The sequence below is a fragment of the Ranitomeya imitator genome, chromosome 2 (assembly GCF_032444005.1).
Source record: "Ranitomeya imitator isolate aRanImi1 chromosome 2, aRanImi1.pri, whole genome shotgun sequence".
NCBI classification, from domain to species: Eukaryota; Metazoa; Chordata; class Amphibia; order Anura; family Dendrobatidae; genus Ranitomeya; species Ranitomeya imitator.
In genome coordinates, this window is record NC_091283.1 from 108,795,139 (window position 1) to 108,805,501 (window position 10,363).

At 44.3% G+C, this 10,363-nt stretch overlaps 1 long non-coding RNA gene across 1 annotated transcript; it reads right to left on the reverse strand.

The window, feature by feature from the left end:
- Positions 1 to 241: 241 nt before the first annotated feature.
- LOC138667219 (uncharacterized) lies at positions 242 to 630 on the reverse strand. The gene is made up of 3 exons (XR_011318653.1): positions 529 to 630; positions 375 to 451; positions 242 to 296 (listed from the first exon to the last, which is right to left on the reverse strand). It is a non-coding gene; the product is annotated as an uncharacterized lncRNA (long non-coding RNA).
- Positions 631 to 10,363: the final 9,733 nt, after the last annotated feature.

Genomic DNA, 10,363 nt, shown 5'->3' on the forward strand with positions numbered 1-10,363 from the left:
ACAGGGATCTTTATTTTAAACATGAGAACAAACAAAAAAAAAAAAAAAATTTTTATATCTTCTAGCCAGCGAACGCTACTGGAAAGAAGATATGAATGGCAGCTTCAGCACCACGTGGGGGGGACAGTGCTTACTGTAGCGCTGTCTCCTGCACGGCACACGGACTGCACACGGACAGCGTTTTACATGGGCCCGTGTAATCCGTGCGCTCCCACGAACACTGACATGTCTCCGTGTTTTGCACGGGAAGAATCATTTCCACTAGACTGCTCCTGCTCTTCTGCAGTGTCAGGTACCTGTAAAGAAAATACATGATTTAACAAGTCTAGTATTGACAGTCAATACATACCAATCAGTAAATCAAATGTGATTACATAATCTGTGTCATGGCCACTTTCGGAACCTTCGGTAGAGGACATGTTGTAAGAGCAGGCAGCAGTCAAGTGAAACACTAGAGATAAAAAAAGACAAATGTAGCTTGGTAAAAGCCAAACGCAATGTAGAAAAAAAAAGGACACCAAAACTTACATTACACGCAGTAATCTAAGCACATAGCAGGCAGGCACCACACAACAGGAACCGCAGCACAGCACCAGGACGGACTGAATAACAGCCCAGGACAGCAGCACCAGGACCAAGACAGCAGCACCTAATCTACACGGAATAGAAAAAAATCTGTACAAAGTACAGAGTGCTAAGACAGAAAAACATTTTCAAAGCTTCTATACTTACATAGACGGCAGCACTGGGACTAAGACAGCAGCACTGGGACCAAGACAGCAGCACTGGGTCCAAGACAGCAGTACCAGGACTGGACAGCAGCACCTAATCTACAAGGAATGAAAAAAAAAATCTGTACAAAGTACAGAGTGCAAAGACAGAAAGTCATTTTCAAAGCTTCTATACTTACACAGACGGCAGCATTAGGACCAAGACAGCAGCACCAGGACAAGACAGCAGCACCAGGACCAGCAGCACCTAATCTACAAGGAATGGAAAAAAATCTGTACAAAGTACAGAGTGCAAAGACAGAAAGACATTTTCAAGGCTTCTATACTTACATAGACGACAGCACTGGGACCAAGACAGCAGCACCAGGACCAAGACAGGAGCATCGGGACCAAAACAGCAGCAGCGGGACGGCAGCAACAAACAGTCTAGAAGCAACAGAAAAAAAACATAAGTACAGAGTACAGAATGCAGTGAGAGACAGACAGACATTTTCAAAGCTCCTATACTTACATCCAGAGTCTTCTGCCTTCTTCCAATGTCCTGTGGCTGCATCAAGAGTCTTGAGAGTAAGGCTGTGTGCACACGATGCGGATTTAGTGCGGATCCGCAGCGTTTTTTTCTGCTCAGAAAAGCTGCAGATCAACAAAGTGATTTACAGTACAATGTAAATCAATAGAAAAAAAAATGCTATGCTAATGGTGCAGAAAATTCCGCATGATAAACGCTGCGGATCAAAAGAAGTAGCATGTCACTTCTTTTGTGCAGATCTGCAGCATTTCTGAACCATTCTATTATAGAAATCCGCACAAAATCCACATCAAATCCGCAACAACAATGCACAAAATCAGCATAAAAAACACGTCAAATCTACACCTGCGTTTTCTGCCAGGAGATGCGGATTTTGTGCAGAAAATTCTGCACCCCAATCCGCAATGTGTGCACATAGCCTAATGGACTACCTGTTTCCACAGCCCCTTTTATACATCAGTGTTTTTTCAGGTGGTAACATAGATTCCTGGGCATGATCAGTGTTAAGTACACATTGTGTTTCGAACGCATGCGCAAGCGAACACATGCAAAAACATGTCCCGGCGTACACAAGGTTAAAGATATATATGCATGCGGATTGATGCGGATCGTACGCTGCGCACACAGACGCAAATGTGAACCCGGCCTTAGTGTAATTGATGTGTATGTTTTACCCTACTTATACAAAAAATAATAATCTGCTAATTACCACAATACTGAATGATTAGGAGTTACAACTTTTTTTTAGCAATTGGTGAGGCTCTTATCCAGGGCCCAAATGGGGTAGAAAAGCAGTTCTGGGACACAAACTCCCCCAGCCCACATACAAAATTACATGCCCCATAATGCAGAAAACTAGTGGTATCCAAAACTCAGCAAATTGTCATCTCTTTTATCACCTTCTTTTCTAAAATATGTAAACTACAGAAAAATAACAGTGGATGATCTAAACACTTAATCGCACCGTCAAACACGATCTCATGCAGTTACAAAGACAACAAACTCTGGTATACACCCACTTAGTGTATGGAAGTATTAAGCTTTCTGATACGATGAATAGAAATAAGTGTAAAAAAATAAATAATACAAAATCAAAAAGCCCAGCTACTTCAGAGCACCCATCATAATTCTCCAGTTGACAGCCCTATTAGGACTCAAGCAGCAGAGGTCATCCATCAACCACTTCTCGACCAGAGCAGGGATCATCAATTAACATGTAATCTGGCCTCTCGGCTGGGAACTCACCAGCTCACTCAAACCCAATGGTTGAAAACTGCAGACTTCTTGTGGGAGCTAGCTCAGTTCCATCTAACTGGCAGCTGGAATGGCGACTGCAGGGAATGTAGCCAAAGCAAGCAAAATGTTCTGATGCTAGCACTAGCCAACCTCCACCTGCTGTACACCACCATGGTGTCCAGTATGTAACACTGCATCAAAGTCTATGCCTGCTTTCAAAAAAACTGAATTGACCATGAATATATGGGGCCAGCGATGCACTATTTAATTGAGCAGTGCGGCCCACCAAGAATCTGGTTGTTCAGGCAGATGGCCACGCCGGGCCTCGTCTCAAAATTCAGACTCTCAAAGATCATCAATATAAAAGCATTTTAACAACCATTTTACGGCAGCAACAACTGCCAAAATTTTAATGAACAGAACTTGGAACCTAAGGTGATCGAAGTCCAGTTCACCAGAACTGATGGACATCTGGGTACAGTCATATTACATTTTTTTGAAAACTGTGGCTTTAGCTGACCAAAATGGCAGATGTTTGCCATAATAAGAGCAGAAAACAAAGCTGCATTTAGGCTGCATGACTATCATAAACGAGTGTTTCCAGGTTTCATGATTGTTGTGCAATGTAAATAGGCTGAGTGAGAAAAACGCCCATTCGTTAGGTGGAATGATCTTTTGGTTTGACCAAAAAAATCATCATTCTCGGCAGCGCATCCCAATTTGAGCTGCTGAGAACAATGGCAGCCTGTGCGCACTGAACGCTCCATTGCAGTTCATTCAGAGCGCAATTTAAGTGTGCTCGACTTGTATAGACAGGCTTTTAAAGGTACCTTCACACTGAACAACGATATCGCTAGCGATGCGTGACGTTGCAGCATCCTGGATAGCGATATCGTTGTGTTTGACACGCAGCAGCGATCTGGATCCCGCTGTGACATCGTTGGTCGGAGCAGAAAGGCCAGAACTTTATTTAGTCGCTGGACCTCCCGCAGACATCGCTGAATCGGCGTGTGTGACGCCGATCCAGCGATGTCTTCACTGGTAACCAGGGTAAACATCGGGTTACTAAGCGCAGGGCCGCGCTTAGTAACCTGATGTTTACCCTGGTTACCAGTGTAAATGTAAAAAAAAACAAACACCACATACTTACATTCCGGTGTCTGTCGCGTACCCCAGCGTTCTGCTTCCCTGCACTGTGTCAGTGCCGGCTGGCCGTAAAGCAGAGCACAGCGGTGACGTCACCGCTCTGCTTTAAGGCTGGCGCTTACACAGTGCAGGGAAGCAGAACACCGGGGGACGCGACAGACACCGGAATAATAATAATAATCTTTATTTTTATATAGCGCTAACATATTCCGCAGCGCTTTACAGTTTGCACACATTATCATCACTGTCCCCGATGGGCTCACAATCTAAATTCCCTATCAGTATGTCTTTGGAATGTGGGAGGAAACCAGAGTACCCAGAGGAAACCCACGCAAACACGGAGAGAACATACAAACTCTTTGTAGATGTTGTCCAAGGTGGGATTAGAACCCAGGACCCCAGTGCTGCAAGGCTGCAGTGCTATCCACTGAGCCACCGTGCTGCACCGGAATGTAAGTATGTGGTGTTTTTTTTTTTTTTTACATTTACACTGGTAACCAGGGTAAGCATCGGGTTACTAAGCGCGGCCCTGCGCTTAGTAACCCGATGTTTACCCTGGTTACCCGGGGACTTCGGCATCGTTGGTCGCTGGAGAGCTGTCTGTGTGACAGCTCTCCAGCGACCACACAGCGACGCTGCAGCGATCGGCATCATTGTCTAGATCGCTGCAGCGTCGCTAAATGTGACGGTACCTTAAAGACTGCCGTTTGGTAAATATTTACAGACACTACACAAAATTGACTAATGTAAATGCACCCATGCAAATAAAAATGTTTTGTGCAATAATAATCAATATATTGCTATTCAATTGCAACAGTGTTATGCCTAAAGAAAATAACAAATATTTTAAAGGGTCCTAGACACCTTTTTTCTAAAAAATAAAGGATCAAAGCCTCTCAAAGACAGCCCACGTTGTAAGCACCATGTGAGATCTGGTAAGCAGTAATGATTTGCAGGGGGATGGGATGGCCAGACAATAGCTGTCCCTTCCAAGTTACAGATGGTATTAAGCCAACTCATGTGTTTTTTCTTTTTGTGACCAGAACAAAGGAGTAAAGGACAAAAAAGAATGACATATGGGATGACTAAGGCTCATAGTGTCACAGCACAGAACAGTCTCTAATGTTGAAGCTGTTTATTGTATTTGCTTTCATCAAGAAATTGCAGACTAAACACAACCTACATTAAATGTGTATGAACAGGCAGAACAATGTAATGATCAGACACAATAATCACACATTTTATTCTTTATTTATCTGGCCAGTGACAGGGAAAAAAATTATTACCAATATAATTGTCACTACTGATAAAAGAAATTGTCTAAGACCAATATTTTATTATGCTGTTCACCACCATCATCTTCCATTCCAGCAACTAGGGAACAGGGAATAGTCTACAAGACTGGGCTGTCACTTCTGCACAGGTACTTATGTATTTATTTAGGTACTTTCAGTTTTCCTGAGCTCTTTGCTCTATAACCTCTGTTCAATATCCACATTAGAGGGGCTTGTGCACAGAGATATATCACAGCTCCATTTCATACAAAGCCATAATAGGGCTTCCATTAAGGTACATGAGCAATTTTCTGTTCCTCCCCATACCAGTACACTCCATAGTGGGGAGGCATAATATGGTTGTGTGTATGAGGCTTTATGTACCTTAAAAGTAAGAAAAAAGGGGCTTAGGCTGTCACAAAGTCTTCTTAGTTAGGTCAAGCCTTAGGCCGGTTTCACACGTCAGTGGCTCTGGTACGTGTGGTGACAGTTTGCTCAAGTAGCGGAGACACTGACTCACGTAGACACATTAAAATAAATGTGTCTCTGCACATTTCAGGGTGTTTTCATGGACCGTGTGTCCGTTTGCAAAACATGGAGACATGTCAGTGTTCGTGGGAGCGCACGGATCACACGGACCCATTAAAGTCAATTGGTCCGTGTAAACACGTACCGCACACGGATGCTGTCCGTGTGCCATCCGTGTGCTGTCCGTGTGCATTTTTCCTCTCATAGGGTTAAAATTGTAAAAATTGTTGTAATACACGGACACACATACAGCACACGGACCCTAAAAACGTACTCACGGACATCACACGGAGCCCACACGGATGGCTTACGTGAGCACACGGACACGGATAACTCCGGTACCGTTTTCTCCGGTACCGGAATTATCTGGACGTGTGAGACTGACCTTAGAGGGAGTCGACTTGGGAGTCTATCTGCTGCAAATTATAGAGGGGCTGTCTAGATTATAGAAGGGGCAGTCTGCTCTAGCTTAAAGAGAAGGCTGAGTTGAGGAGGCTGCCTTCTCTAGTTTATAGAGGGGGCTGAGTGTGAGGTTTTCTGTTCTAGTTTGTGGGAGTGCAGAAAGTCGGGCTCTCTGCTCTAGATTATAGAGGGGGTTATATGCTCTCGTTTACAGAGGGGGCTGTCTGCTTTAGTTTACATAGGGGGCTTAGCTGCAATTTCTCTGCTCTAATTTATAGAGGGGGCTGAATGGGAGGCTCTCTGCTGTAGCTTATAGAGGGTTAGAGGGGGCTGAGTGGGTTGTGCTCTCTGCTGTAGCTTATAGAGGGGACTGAGCGAGGGGTTCTCTGCTGTAGCTTATAGAGGAGGCTGAACAAGGGGCTCTCTGCTGTAGCATATGGAGGGGACTGAGCGAGGGGGCTCTCAGCTGTAGCTTATAGAAAGAGCTGAGCAGGGGGCTCTCTGCTGTAGTTTATAGTGGGGGCTGGGCGGAGGGTTCTCTGCTGTAGCTTATAGATGGGGCTCTCTGCTGTAGCTTATGGAGGGAGCTCAGAGGGGAGCTCTCTGAGGTAGCTTGTAGAGGGGGCTGACTGGGGGCTCTCTGCTGTAGCTTAGAGGAAGATGAGCAGGGTGCTCTCTGCTGTAGCTTATACATTGGTCTATCTGCTGTAGTTTACAAAGAGGGCTGAGAGGGGGGCTCTCTGCTGTAGCTTATAGAGGGGGCTGAGTGGGGGGGCTCTCTGATGTAGCTTAGAGAAAACTGTGCAGAGTGCTCTCTGCTGTAGCTTATACATGGGGCTCTCTGCTGTAGTTTATAAATAGGGGCTGAGTGGGGGCTCTATGCTGTAGCTTACACTCCCTTACAGAAGTTATGTCGCTTATCCATGTTATGTAAATAAAAGCTTATAACCTGACGTTAAATTCATCCATTGGTTAAATATGACTCTAGTAACACCACAACTTCATTCACCAATTTTATGCAACATATACAGTTAGGGCCAGAAATATTTGGACAGTGACACAATTTTCGCGAGTTGGGCTCTGCATGCCACCACATTGGATTTGAAATGAAACCTCTACAACAGAATTCAAGTGCAGATTGTAACTTTTAATTTGAAGGGTTGAACAAAAATATCTGATAGAAAATGTAGGAATTGTACACATTTCTTTACAAACACTCCACATTTTAGGAGGTCAAAAGTAATTGGACAAATAAACATAACCCAAACAAAATATTTTTATTTTCAATATTTTGTTGCAAATCCTTTGGAGGCAATCACTGCCTTAAGTCTGGAACCCATGGACATCACCAAACGCTGGGTTTCCTCCTTCTTAATGCTTTGCCAGGCCTTTACAGCCGCAGCCTTCAGGTCTTGCTTGTTTGTGGGTCTTTCCGTCTTAAGTCTGGCTTTGAGCAAGTGAAATGCATGCTCAATTGGGTTTAGATCTGGAGATTTCAAAAACCTGACCTGCACATCCAAACATAGACTGAGTGTGAACAGGTGCTGAACCCAGAGTCGCCAACTCGTATATAGTTAAGTAAAAAGGGCAGCACACTGCGGCGCCAAAACATGCAAACTTGAAAACACGAAATTTGAACTGCATTACTGCACTAGAAATATGAAAAATTAGAGCTTTTAGCGCATAAAAATGGCCATATTTATGTGTACCTCGTAGCCACTTTACGGCATCTCTCTTATACGAGGTCCTACGCTTGACCTACCTCACCGAGAATAAACGTCTCCATCTGAATGGGTACATGTGAAACCTCTTCTTGGACTCAAATTCTCTCTTTCTGTGGAGGGGTATTGGACCTACTATAATTAAAACACCTGTGGCTAGGAGGCGGGGAGTGCACGATCAGAAGGCTAAAGAATACATTTCAAAAACCTGACCTGCACATCCAAACATAGACTGAGTGTGAACAGGTGCTGAACCCAGAGTCGCCAACTCGTATATAGTTAAGTAAAAAGGGCAGCACACTGCGGCGCCAAAACATGCAAACTTGAAAATACGAAATTTGAACTGCATTACTGCACTAGAAATATGAAAAATGAGAGCTTTTAGCGCATAAAAATGGCCATATTTATGTGTACCTCGTAGCCACTTTACGGCATCTCTCTTATACGAGGTCCTACGCTTGACCTACCTCACCGAGAATAAACGTCTCCATCTGAATGGGTACATGTGAAACCTCTTCTTGGACTCAAATTCTCTCTTTCTGTGGAGGGGTATTGGACCTACTATAATTAAAACACCTGTGGCTAGGAGGCGGGGAGTGCACGATCAGAAGGCTAAAGAATACATTTCAAAAACCTGACCTGCACATCCAAACATAGACTGAGTGTGAACAGGTGCTGAACCCAGAGTCCTGGGTAGCTTTGGCTGTATGCTTGGGGTCATTGTCCATCTGTACTATGAAGCGCCGTCCAATCAACTTTGCAGCATTTGGCTGAATCTGGGCTGAAAGTATATCCCGGTACACTTCAGAATTCATCCGGCTACTCTTGTCTGCTCTTATGTCATCAATAAACACAAGTGACCCAGTGCCATTGAAAGCCATGCATGCCCATGCCATCACGTTGCCTCCACCATGTTTTACAGAGGATGTGGTGTGCCTTGGATCATGTGCCGTTACCTTTCTTCTCCAAACTTTTTTCTTCCCATCATTCTGGTACAGGTTGATCTTTGTCTCATCTGTCCATAGAATACTTTTCCAGAACTGAGCTGGCTTCTTGAGGTGTTTTTCTGCAAATTTAACTCTGGCCTGTCTATTTTTGGTATTGATGAATGGTTTGCATCTAGCTGTGAACCCTTTGTATTTACTGTCATGGAGTTTTCTCTTTACTGTTGACTTAGAGACAGATACACCTACTTCACTGAGAGTGTTCTGGACTTCAGTTGATGTTGTGAACGGGTTCTTCTTCACCAAATTAAGTATGCGGCGATCATCCACCACTGTTGTCATCCGTGGACGCCCAGGCCTTTTTGAGTTCCCAAGCTCACCAGTCAATTCCTTTTTTCTCAGAATGTACCCAACTGTTGATTTTGCTACTCCAAGCATGTCTGCTATCTCTCTGATGGATTTTTTCTTTTTTTTCAGCCTCAGGATGTTCTGCTTCACCTCAATTGAGAGTTCCTTTGACCGCATGTTGTCTGCTCACAGCAACAGCTTCCAAATGCAAAACCACACACCTGGAATCCACCCCTGACCTTTTAACTACTTCATTGATTACAGGTTAACGAGGGAGACGCCTTCAGAGTTAATTGCAGCCCTTAGAGTCCATTGTCCAATTACTTTTGGTCCCTTGAAAAAGAGGACGCTATGCATTACAGAGCTATGATTCCTAAACCCTTTCTCCGATTTGGATGTGGAAACTATCATATTGCAGCTGGGAGTGTGCACTTTCAGCCCATATTACATATATAATTTTATTTCTGAACATGTTTTTGTAAACAGCTAAAATAACAAAACTTGTGTCACTGTCCAAATATTTCTGGCCCTAACTGTATTTGTATTTTAAGTTAATTATTTGTTTGAATTTCACATTACTTTCTGTGGGCGACGAAACTTTTGTCTTGCCAAAATCTGACCATTCTGTGTCCATTAACTGATCAATATTTCTGCATTGATGAAAATGTATTTTCTTAACCTAAACCACATTTCGGAGGGTTTCAGCTTTCAAAAGAATAATTTATACAACCAATGGATGAATTTAACGTCAGGTTATAAGCTTTTATTTACATAACATGGATAAGCGACATAACTTCTGTCAGGGAGTGTACAGAGGGGGTTGAGTTGGGGTCCCTATGTTGTAGCTTATCAAAGGAGCTGAGTGGGGGGCTCCATGCTGTAGCTTATAGAGGGGGCTGAGTGGTGGCTCTATGCTGTAGGTTATAGAGGGGGCTGAGTGGGAGTCTCTATGCTGTAGCTTATCGAGGGCGATGAGTGGAGGGCTCCCTGAGGTAGCTTATAGAGGTGGCTGAGCAGAGGGGCTCTCTGCTGTTGCTTATAGAGGGAGCTGAGTGGGGGGCTCTCTACTGTAGCTTAGAGAGGGAGCAGAGCGGGGGGGGGGTATCTGCTGTAACTTAGAGGGAGCAGAGTGGTGGGCTCTCTGCTGTAGCCTATAGAGGGAGTGGAGTGGGGGTCTCTCTGCTGTAGCTTATAGAAGGGTGATCATGGGGCTTTCTACTATATTTTATAGCGGGAGCTGAATGGGAGCTCTCTGCTGTAGCTTATAGACGAGCTGAGTGGGGGGGCTATCTGCTGTAGTTTATAGAGGAAGCAGAGTGGTGGACTCTCTGCTGTAGCTTATAGAGGGAGCTGAGTGGGGGACTCTCTGCTGTAGCTTATAGAGGAGATGATCATGGGGCTTTCTACTATATTTTATAGCGGGAGCTGTGTGGGTGCTCTTTGCTGTAGCTTATAGAGGGGGTCATCATGGGGCTTTCTACTATATTTTATAGAGGGAGCTGAG